At 38.6% G+C, this 11,972-nt stretch overlaps 1 pseudogene; it reads left to right on the top strand.

Annotated features, from left to right (window-relative positions):
- The first annotated feature begins 8,405 nt into the window (after positions 1-8,405).
- On the top strand, positions 8,406-11,214 carry LOC105053286 (probable L-type lectin-domain containing receptor kinase S.5; annotated as a pseudogene).
- Positions 11,215-11,972: the final 758 nt, after the last annotated feature.

Raw genomic sequence — 11,972 nt, 5'->3', positions numbered from 1 at the left:
CTCTATATAAAATCTACCGAAAAATTTCATTTATTTCTGAGCTTTCTCTTTTGCTGAGGCAATGATGGAGTTCTTCGGTGACTATTTTGTTTGACCCAAAGAGGAAAAAAAAAAAAAAAAAATCCCAGGACGGGCAGGACGGAGCAGCCATCTAGGTGATGTGACGACAAAGACGTCATGCCGCCGATTCTTCCCCCTATGTCCGACGGCCCCGGGCTCCAACTCCTTCCCACGTCAGATGGCCTCGCCGACCGTTTGCCAATTTACCTCCAAATTGCCGATGATGTGAAGTTTTGGGACGCATGACGCAAACATGAGAGATTAGACGGAAAAGGATCGGACTGCAGCCTAACCTATTGCGTAGACGGGTTTTCTTTTTTTGTAAAAGAATCTAATTTAGACTTTTTCCAAAGAAAATTTACTGCTCTAATTATTCCCCAATCTATCTGATCCAGAATGTAGATTTTGTGGATGACCAATGTCACCATCTTCTTTCCTTCCGGGGGAAAAAAAAAAAAAGTGTCACCATCTTCTACCGCTCACGCAAGTCATAGTGCTCGAATTCCATCTTGAAGTCAGGTCTTCAGTTGAATACTTATTTTGAGGATGCAATTAGGTACTTGGCAAAAATTGCCAATTTGTGATAGGAGGTGGATTTTGAGATTTTGTTAACAATGCATGATAACCTCAATCCATAGTCTATCATGCACCACAGTTGGTTTTACTAGGGAAATAAAGTTTCAATTGTTGGTCAAATTTAAACCAAAAGTTGCAACCTTTTGCATGGTGATGCCAATCAATTTTATAAATGCTTAAAAGCATCAAGTTATTGCATTCTAGTTGGAGATTGCAAAAGTGTTAGTTATGAGGTCATCTAATGGAGAGGTTAATGTATTTCTAATAGTACATTTCTTGAAAAATATATTTCTAAGTTATAAATAAATAATTATTTTTGCTCTTTCTACAAATAATTTGGTGGACCAACAAATTGCTAGTTTTCTTTAATTTGTTCACATTTTCTCAAAATAGAGGCTATATCTTTATTGGAACGAGATATAGCTATATTACTTTTAAAGTTTTTTTCTTAGATCCTTCAAAATGATGATTAGGCTGATACCTTCTCAAAATTTAATTTTCTAATCTAGGCAAGTCATTTCCAAATAACCTTGTGGGTGTGCTTTGCACATGGTTAATTTGCTAACAAGTCACAAACTACTACTTGCATATTCATATTAGAGAATGTTCTTCACTTGCAAAATTAAAATATTAGATGAGCAATGTTACCTTATTAGAAATTAAAATCTCCAAATGCAACACTAATGGAGGGTGTTGAGGAACATCCATATATGGCTCTTGGCCATGTTTTGATTTATATGTCCAGCATGTACTCCATTTTTGGTTGGGTTATGAGAGGAAGAATCGAGGGATTGGAAGGATGGATGGTTCGTATCCATTATTTGATTTATAAAATTTTATAAAAGATGGATGAAAATGATGAATTATCATCTATCCAGACCCACAAATTTGCATCTCTTAATTTGGAAAGACGTAGGGAGAATGGATGGGGTATGCGAGGAATAAATTTTTATATTGATAAATTTATGTCTTATTAATATTTTAACTAAATCCTAACACTTCATCAATAATCAATGCGCCACCTCTTCTTTGCCATCTCTTCCTTGCCATTTCTCTTTCTCTCAAGTCCACCACCATAGGTAAGACTATTTAGCCATTTTTTTCATTTTTCTCAATTTAGGTCTAAAGCTTTTGTTGTAAATCCTATTCTTTCTTTTTTGTATGATCTAAATAATGTTATTTTTCTATTTGCTTGTACGGTGCTTGTTGATTGAAAATGAAAGAAAAATATTTTGTGGACCACATGTATGCTTCGCACATGGATAAGGAATATTATAGGAAGAGGGGGCATGGCCTCCGAGTACTTTCTCGATGATGATGAGAAGGAGCTTTTTTTTGTTTGATAGTTTATTAGGTTTCCAAGGCCTCAAAAAGGAAAACATACACAGCAACTTAAAAATTCGGCGATTGGAAGTCAGGACAATCCCAATTCTAACTTCCATCGACTTAGGTTATTGATTTGTGCCTCAAATCCTTGTGATAACACATGATTGGACCTATATTTCAATATTATTCAGAGAATATTTGAAGTATTAGAGAAAACTTGTGAAGATGATCCTTGCAGACTAGCTTTACTTTATTATTTTATTCTATTATCTTCTTCCTTCTTACTATCAACTCCATTCTCCCTTCTATAGGAATGATTCTATAATTTGTAGGGGGATTGCTTTTTCTATAAATTCTTTCTCCTTCTAATAAATTTCGGTGGCTTTCTTGGCCTCCTTTTAAATTAAAAAAATCTAGCAAATGAGCAATCTTGGTAGTTGAAGAAGTAATAAATTTTTGAAGGTATATTTTCTTTTCAATAATAGTAATAAGTTTGCTAAGAATATATTAAAACAAAGATCTGACAAAATAGAGTTCCAAAGGATATATTCTCTTCTAAAGTAATATCTTGAAAATCTTTGTTTAAAAGAAGAGAAAAAGAAAGGTAAGAAACTAATTTAGGTTTTCAATGTGGGAATACATTTGCCAAGACATTGTATGGAACTATGATTGAAATATTTAAATATTTAAATATTTTAATTTTAATATTTAAATATTATTATTTTATTTATTTATAAATTATTTATTTTATAAATAATTGATTATCTTTTGAAATATTCTTTTAGGATAATACATATAGAAGATAGTTGGAATGATGAGTGAGAGAAAGATTGGAAGCTAAATGGGAAGAGGATTCTGAGAACAAAGGAGTTGATTGGGTGGATTATTCTTTTCAAGTTATGGATGTATTGGAACTAAAATGATGTAGGGCAATAATTCAATTTTTATGTCTTGTTGTCTATACCACACATTTTGATGGGAGGTTTTTATTAAGTCAAATTATATGGATAAAGTAATCAATAGCAATAGTAGAGAAAAAGAAAGTGAATATAAAAATTAATGAAATGATTTTCTGATGGTGAGCATTGCAATGATTAGCTCTAGGTGGAGCCTTATACATTTGCCAAGTTGTATGAAATATATACTTAGAGGCACCGATCGACTCAAAGATAATAGAAGTGATTGTATTGGGAAGAAAGTAGCAAAATTTCTTTATACTGTGGTATATAATGAGAGGAATCATATAATCTCATTTTCTTGATATCGTTCCCTAGAAACTACAAACCATCAATTCGATGAAGTGTTAAAAGCTATTATTACTTTAAAAGATCTATTTCTTAAGCAACCAACTAGATTGAAAGTACCTTCATATACATCGAATAGTAGTAGATATTATCCATATTTCAAAATAAATACAATCTTATAACTCACTTTTAATATCTAATTATTTTAATATACATAGCTATTTATAATAAAAAAATTTATGTACTACATAATTTTCATAATTGTGTAGATACAGTCGATGGAACACATATTTGTGTAAAAATATCTAGAGTAGATGCATCAAGGTATCAAGATAGAAAACAGTATCAAATACAAAATATATTGGCTATATATGACTTTGATATGAAATTTACATATGTATTATCTGGATGGGAGGAACTGCATCTGACTCAAGGATTATCAAAAATGCTCTTGTTAGATATGATTAGCTTATAATACCTAAAGATAATATTAAGAATCTGCCTCAAATTATAAATTATATATATATATATATATTTTTTTTTCTAAGAAGTAAGGCTCAAGGATCTTTTCTTTTTTTTGTAATTGGCAAATATTATAAGCTGATGTAAGTATTTGGAATAGATCTACCCCAATACTAGGAACCATTCTTGTTATAAGCTCAGCATTACAATGCACATAAGCCCTTCAAATGATTTGAGTGGGATAGTAATATTTATGATTGTAGAGTCTAACATGAGCCTGCAATGACAATGCAACATATGCCATAAATAGCTTATGTCCTTTCTCTACCAAGGTATTGGACATATAGTCAAACAACAACGGCAAAGAAATATTTTACCAAAAAAAAAAGGAGAAAACAACGACAAAGAAATAGGAAGTCCATTTGGCACGTGGCACAGCTGCTGCCAACAATCCTGAGAAAAGGAACAAGACAGAATAATATATATGATTACAGTCCTCATGCATTGTTGGACAAAAGTCACACTGCCTTTGGTGTAATGGAAAAATGGCATAATGAGCAAGCAAAGCTTTAGTAGACAAATGTTTTGACTCTGGCTGGAAAATGCAATTTCCAAACCCAGTTACATTTAAAGTCTATAGCAGACCTTAATTTGATGTGATACAGAGAGCCTAGAGATGACCTTAATCGAAACATTCTTAAGTTTAGATGCCCCCCAAGCAAGCTGATCATACAAAATTCCATGTGGAATAGGAATAAATAAAATACATGTCTGATATCAGCAGAAAACAGATGCTGCAATTGATCAAGCTGCCAAGATCTTGAAGTATCAATCAATCGATTCAAATGCATGCCAAGACATCGAGTGTCAATATTGATATAACTAGGCCATGCCATAATATGTAAGGAAAATAACAAGGGATCATAATATATATTAATAGAAGCACCTGTCCCAATTAACCATTGAAAGTGAAATTGCACTTGCATACCCACAGTGCAAATCTTCTCCTAAATAGCCGAGCAGTATCGGGGTTTATGATGGTGCAACTAAGAACCATGAAAATTATATTTTGCTTGGACTAACTAGGCCCATAAAGAGTTAGGATCCAAAACTATGTGAGAAGCTAGTTTACACAAACAATTATGATGGCGATGTAGCAAAAAGAAGTTAATCCCATTCCACCTTCTGATTTAGGAGTATAATATGAGTGCTTAAAAATGCCCATGTTTGCATGCTTGGAATTGTGTGGTCTGATGTTAATTCTCCAAGATGTTTGATCATGTTAGCACGAGCATTGACATGTTTTACGACCAAGTGCTGCATTGGGCCATCAAATGGTTTGATATGTCTCTTAATTTACTAGATCGATTTTTGCCTCCTTTTTCAATCAAAAAAAAAAGCATGATCGATCAATCTACTTCTTTATCAACATCAATGTCTATTCAATTGATCAAAAACTACATGTTTTTATGCCTAGAATGTGAGAAAAACTTCGTCATCTGGTTTGGCAGGGAAGGAGAGATGGTGACGATGCTTGCAAGGTTTGGAGTGTGTGAGAGTTGGATTGCATCTTGAGTCAGTGGCCCCATTGAACTTGAACCCGAATGTAGCAGTAATTGGTTGGTTGGTTGCTGTTGGTTAGGGATGACAGAAGGTATATAACCAAACAGTATGGCAGCCATCAAATTGTGGGTGCCACCCCAAGTAACTTGATGGGCTATTTCTATCAAAAATATGAAACCATCCATATGACTTCCAGAGTTATATAATCGAATAACATGGTAGCTAGTGAGTGGTTGATGCCCCAAGTGATGAGCACAAATTCTTTACGGTGCCTGCACAATATCATAAATTACAGTGCTGCGCAGCTGTGGATTGCCGCCATTAGAGGATGAATGGCCAACCACAAAAGTTCCAGAGTTATATAATATGAGTTGCATCAGTGATGCTAGCCATCAAATGGTGGTTGGTGCTCCAAATAGGTTGATGGACTATTTCTATCAAAACATATTGATACATCCACAAGGAGAAGTTGTCACTTGAACTAGATTTAGTGGACCAATCCAAATACCGGAGCATATGTACAATGGATAATAAGCATCTAATATATATATATATATATATATATATATATATATATATATATATATATATATATATATATATATATATATATATATTAAAATGAAGACTTCTCAATAAAGAAGCTTCCATTTGACATATGGGGCTTTGGAAGAGTAGGAGAGAGAAAAATAGCAAAAAAATTTTGTTCAAAGCGTCGAAGAAGGGCGAGGGCGGTTGCAGCTACACCATAGGCGAGGGCGAGGCCGGCATTGGTGAGGGACGGGTAGCAGAGGTGGTGGTGGTGGTGGAGGGCTTTGGAAGAGTGGGAGGGAGCTATGTGATCTGACTTAAAGATCTCTTCTTTCTACCGCTGCAACTTTTTTTATTGTTCGTTAAGGAGAAGTGGAAGATGAAGCATTTCAAAGCATCCCATCATTGTATAATCTATTGCCGAAGAGGAAGAGAAGTAAAAGAAGAGGCCGGAGGTCGAGCTATTGACAAAGAGGGAAGAGAAAGATGCCGGCTTTTTCACCAACGTCTCTCCCCATTGCTCTCGCTCTTGCTCTCACTCTCGCATCGCTAGTTCAAGAGAGGGAGGCCAAGATCTGGCTCCAAGGGGCAGCTAGGTATTCGAAGCTCAGCCTCGAAAAAAGGTGTGGGATTGCCAAGGGATCGAGTGAGAAATAATTGAATTAAAGAGAGAGTAGGAGGTGGGCTAAAAATCGTAGGTCAAATGGGTAAAGAGAAAGTCTTTGTGCATCGTGTGCGGTGCAATAAAATTAATATGAGGCATACCATTTAATTATCTTAGAGCACATAGCGTACTTAATGATAGGACAGATATTTAATGCCGTCCAATTTTTTCTTTCTTCTATTTTCAGTGACGAAAATATCTTTTCCTCCATAGAGCAAAGAAGGAATAATATTATTACTTTCTAATACCTTGTATAACTTTATATGAATATATATCATGTCCTGAATCATATATATGATTTTTTGTATATTTATGACATTCTGAATAATATAGATATTTTTTAATGCCTTCTATAATTTTTTATGAATATATATGACATCCTAAACAATAACTTTCTGTGAATATACATGACATCCTAAATAATATATATGACTTTCTAATACCTTATATGACTTTCTATAAATATTTATAACATCCTAAATAATATATATAATTTTCTGAGTATATATGACATCTTGAACAATATATATAGTTTTTAATTTCATATATGACTTTTTATCAATATATTGATATTCTAAATAATATATATGACTTCTTATGAATGTGTATGATATCCTGAACAATATATATGACTTTTTGATGTCTTATATAATTTTTTATTAATCATATAAGGCATCAAGAAGTCATATATATTGTTTAGGATGTCATATAGATTCATGAAAAGTCATATAAGATGTTAGGAAGTCATGTATATTGATCAAAAAGTCATATATATTATTCAAGATATTATATATATTCATAGAAAGTCATATATATTATTTAAATAGCATATATATTCATAAGAAGTCATATAAGGTATTATATAGCTATATATATTATTCAGGATGTTATATATATTGTTTAGAATGTTATAAATATATAGGAAGGTATATATATCATTCAGGACGTCATGTATATTCATAGAAGTCATACAAAGCATCAGAAAGTAATAATAATATTTTTTTTATTCTATGAAAAAAATATTTTTTTATTAAAAATTATGCAGTATTTAATATTTATTCCATGTAAGTGCCTACGTACCTCAATATTATTGGGTGGTGTGCTCCTATTACACCGCACGTGGTGCATAAAGAATTACTCATGGGTAAAATTATGAGCCGAATGGGCTCGAAAGTTCATACTTGAAAAAAATATCTTGAAAGTTCATGAGATAAAAAATAAAAAAAATATATATTTCAGAGGTTCTACAATACATTCGATTTGTCCAGGAACGGACCTAATTGGATAGTGGATCGGACCAACGTAGTGGGCTGGTTGGCCAACCGGTGCCTCGGCGAATCGGTACACGTCCCCAATCCACCTCCGTGGGTGGGCTCATGGGGTGCGTCGGAGGGAAGGACAGGTGAATGTGTTTCGCCAAATTTTGTTAAACCTTTTTGTTTTTTAAGTTGATGAATTGGAATTTCAGTTTCCACTTCACATGGGAAAATGACTAGAGAAAAGTAAATATATCCATTAGAAATCGTCATATGTATCTAATATATATATATATATATAAAAAGGAAAGAAAGAAAGAAGTTACGGACATGGCACGGGTTAATATATTAGTCTTTTATTTGATCTCGAATTGTTTAAATATAAGTGGATAATAAATACGGCTAATGACTGTTGAATTGGTCCACCGGCGCTGATCCATTTAATAATTAAACATCCAATAGAGCACCTACCATAAGGGCTCTTTCTCTAATTCAGAAAAATTGATAGCCGCTCGCTTCGTCCAATCTAACGGTGAAGGAAAGCCCAATAGAACACTCTGGAACCCGGCACTCGCCACCTTTAAAACCCCCCAACCCCCGCCCTTCTCCAAAACCAACCCTCGCCATATCCGAACCCAACACTCTCCCCAGCCACCGGCCACCCCATACTCCCCTCGGGCACTCAGGAAAGTACCCCCTGGGCCTCCCCACCCCCCACCTCGATCCCTTGGTTTCCCCCTGAGATGGGCCCATCTCTAAGCCTCCTCCGTCTCTCCATCTCCACCCTCTTCCTCCTCCACCTCCTCCTCCTCCCTCTCCCCATCCCCATCCTCTCCACCACCACCACCACCTACTTCAACTTCTTCTTCCCGTCATTCGGTCAATCCGAGGCCACCACCACCCTCGCCGTCCTCGAGGACGCCAACATCAGCCAGGGCGCCCTCCAGCTCACCCCCCACACCCTCAACAGTGTCGAAAACCTTATAAACCAGTCCGGTCGCGTCCTCCTAAACCGCCCTTTCACCTGTGGCAAGACCTCCCTTGCGTCAAGCGCGTCGCCTCCTTCAACACCAGCTTCTCCGTCAACGTCTACAGCATCGGCAACACCACCCCCGGCGAGGGCTTTGCCTTCATCATCGCCCCGGAGCTCGGCATGCCCGCCCGAAGCGATGCCGGCTTCCTTGGCCTCACCAACGCCACCCTCAACGGCGACCCCAACAACCACCTCGTCGCCGTCGAGTTCGACACCGTCAAGCAGCCCTACGACCCTGACGACAACCACGTCGGCCTCGACATCAACAACGTCGTCTCCAACGCCTCCGCCTCGCTGACACCATTCGGCATCGAAATCGCTCCATCAGACGCCACCAACTACACCATCTGGATCGATTATGATGGCGTCGTCCGCCACATCTGGGTCTACATGGCGGCCCAGGGCCAGCCGAAGCCCAGCTTCGCCGTGCTTAATTCGTCGCTCGACCTCGGCGTCCGCGTTCTTCAAGAGTCATATTTCGGCTTCTCGGCCTCCACCGGGAGCGACTACCAGGTAAACCGCATTCTTTCTTGGAGTCTAACCGTCGAGAATCTCTCCGAAGGCAATAATGGTAGCAGCAGCAAGGCTGGAGGCTGGAAGCTCGGCGTGGAGATCGGTGCTCCGGTGGCCGCTGTGGCACTGCTAGCAGGCCTCCTGGTGTTCTTTTGTAGGAGGCGGCGGCCGGTGAGGGACGACTTGACGAACAAGTTGAAGAGTTTGCCGGGGCAACCAAAGGAGTTTATGTTGGATGAGCTAAAGAAGGCACTAATAACTTTGATGAGAAATTGAAGCTTGGGCAGGGGGGATTTGGGATGGTGTACAAGGCAGTGCTGCCTGGGGACAATCCGGGAGAGAAGATTGAAGTGGCCGTGAAGAAGTTTTCGAGGGACAACAGCAAGGGTGGTCAGGATGACTTCATTCACGAGCTCAGCATCATCAATCGCCTCCGCCACAAGCATCTCGTCCGTTTAGTTGGTAATTAATTTTCTCCTTAATAATTTTTTGTTTTAGTTTCTTCTGCGTCAGAATTTGTTGTTCCATGATCCATCCCGCTTTTAATCTGAACTTTTCTTTGGAGCTAGGTACTGATCGGTACCTATATATATATATATATATATATATATATCGTTCTCTGTACATGCATGTAAATTTTTTTTCAGGAATATATATAGATTTGTGGCCTAAATCTTTTAGATCTGTCCCATGGGGTTGGTAGAGGATTAACCAGTCGATAGTGCAATGGATGAATGGCTTGGTTATGATTTTGAAATATATATTATGTGAATACAACATTGAATGGCTTGGTGACAAGTGTTATTAACTACAGGGTGGTGTCATGACGGTGGTGTTCTACTCTTGGTGTATGATTACATGCCCAATGGCAGCCTAGACCAGCACCTATTCGGCGGCGCTGACAAGCCTGTGCTCAGCTGGACGCAGCGCTACAAAATCATCGCCGGCTTGGCGTCGGCCCTCGACTACCTCCACAACGGGTACTATCAGAAGGTGGTTCACCGCGATCTGAAGGCCTCCAACGTCATGCTGGACGCCTCCTTCGAAGCCCACCTTGGCGACTTCGGCCTCGCCCGCACATCGACGTCGACAAGTCCTCCTACACCGAGCGCGAGCTCGGCGGGGTACCCGGCACCAGGGGCTACATCGCCCCGGAGTGCTTCCACACCTGCCGCGCCACCCGTGAGTCCGACGTCTTCGCCTTCGGCGCCGTCATCCTTGAGACCGTCTGCGGCCACCAGCCCCTCTACAAGGTCGCGGTCGGATTCCAGTTCCTTGCCGATTGGGTCTGGAAGCTACACCGGGAGAGCCGCCTCCTTGACGCCGTGGACCACGACCTCACCCATGCCGGTGATTACGTGGTCGCTGACGTTGAGAGGCTCCTTCTGCTTGGGTTGGCGTGCAGCCACAACACCCCGGCGGAACGGCCGAAGACAAAAGCGATAGTCCAGATCATATCCCGATCGATAGATCCACCGGCAGTGCCTCCATTCAGGCCGGCATTCGTGTGGCCGATGGTGGGGCCCATCGATGGGGAGGAGGAGGAGTTTAGGATCACCATTGAGTTGGTGGATCAGTCCAACCGCGAAGCGACATAAATGTTTTGAGCCCTTCTTTCCAAGTAAAAACTAGTTAAAATTAGTCTGCCACGTATATTATAGATAAAGCCCATAAAAAGGTGATATATTAGTGTTTTGAACCAAAAATATTTTATAGCTAGCCATCTCCATGCATCGTAGTTGAGGTGGTCGCAGAATTTTTTAGTTTAAAATATTTTATAGCTGGTCATCTTCACCTAAAACATCTCCGCGTCTTTCAAATACTTGTGGTCTTTTGGTGTGCGTTTAAAAATAATTGTCTCGTTACATCTTATCCTTTGCCTCTCCACAGAGCCATACCTTTATGGAAAACTCTGTATTAATAATTACTCTCCATTTTTTAAATACTTGTAAAGGCTTCAGATGTATTTACATATCCTGTTTAATGGATGGCACTTTTTGTTCTCCTATTGTCTCAAGCATCTGGTCTGTTAAAAGATTATGTTTGAATCCCCTCATCATCCAAAATGATCATAATTTTATAGAATGTTTGCGGCCTTGGAGTGCGAAAAAAAGAAGATTGATTCAGGATACCATCCTCTCATCTTGATGTAGCACTGCCTTTTCGCAGGAAACAAAATTAGAGAACATTGATGAAATGTTATTAAATGATTCTGTGGCAACTATTTTGATGTTTGACAAGCTATACCATCAAGAAGCCCATCTGGTGGTATTTTTACAATGTGGAATTCTAGAATTATAACAGATTCACTCTTCTTTGAAGGCTCCTTCTCGTTGTCCATGAAGCATAAACCAATCCATGACCACAAAAATTCTGAATGGATCTTGACGAATGTTTATGGGTGGAACGATACTTGCTAACGATCAAATTTTCTTCAAAAAATGCACTACATCAGTGAGATAAGGTCCCTGGGTCATTATCGGTGACTTTAATCTTATGTGCTTCCTCGCTGATCCATCTGGACCAACTGAAGAGGGTATTCCATTGTCGAATTTCAACAACTTCATCTATAAATATTTCCTAATGGAGATCAAGTTAAACCAGAGACATTTACTTGGTCAAACCATAGAGAACTTCCCACGCTAATTAAATTGGACAGGTGTTTGGTGTCCTTACAATGAATAACAGCCTTTCCTTCCTCTTGCCTAAGACCACTAGCAAAGACTACACCGGATCACTGTCCT

This window comes from Elaeis guineensis, chromosome 10 (genome assembly GCF_000442705.2).
Source record: "Elaeis guineensis isolate ETL-2024a chromosome 10, EG11, whole genome shotgun sequence".
In the NCBI taxonomy this organism is placed as follows: Eukaryota; Viridiplantae; Streptophyta; class Magnoliopsida; order Arecales; family Arecaceae; genus Elaeis; species Elaeis guineensis.
This window is presented reverse-complemented; position numbering and strand designations above follow the sequence as displayed.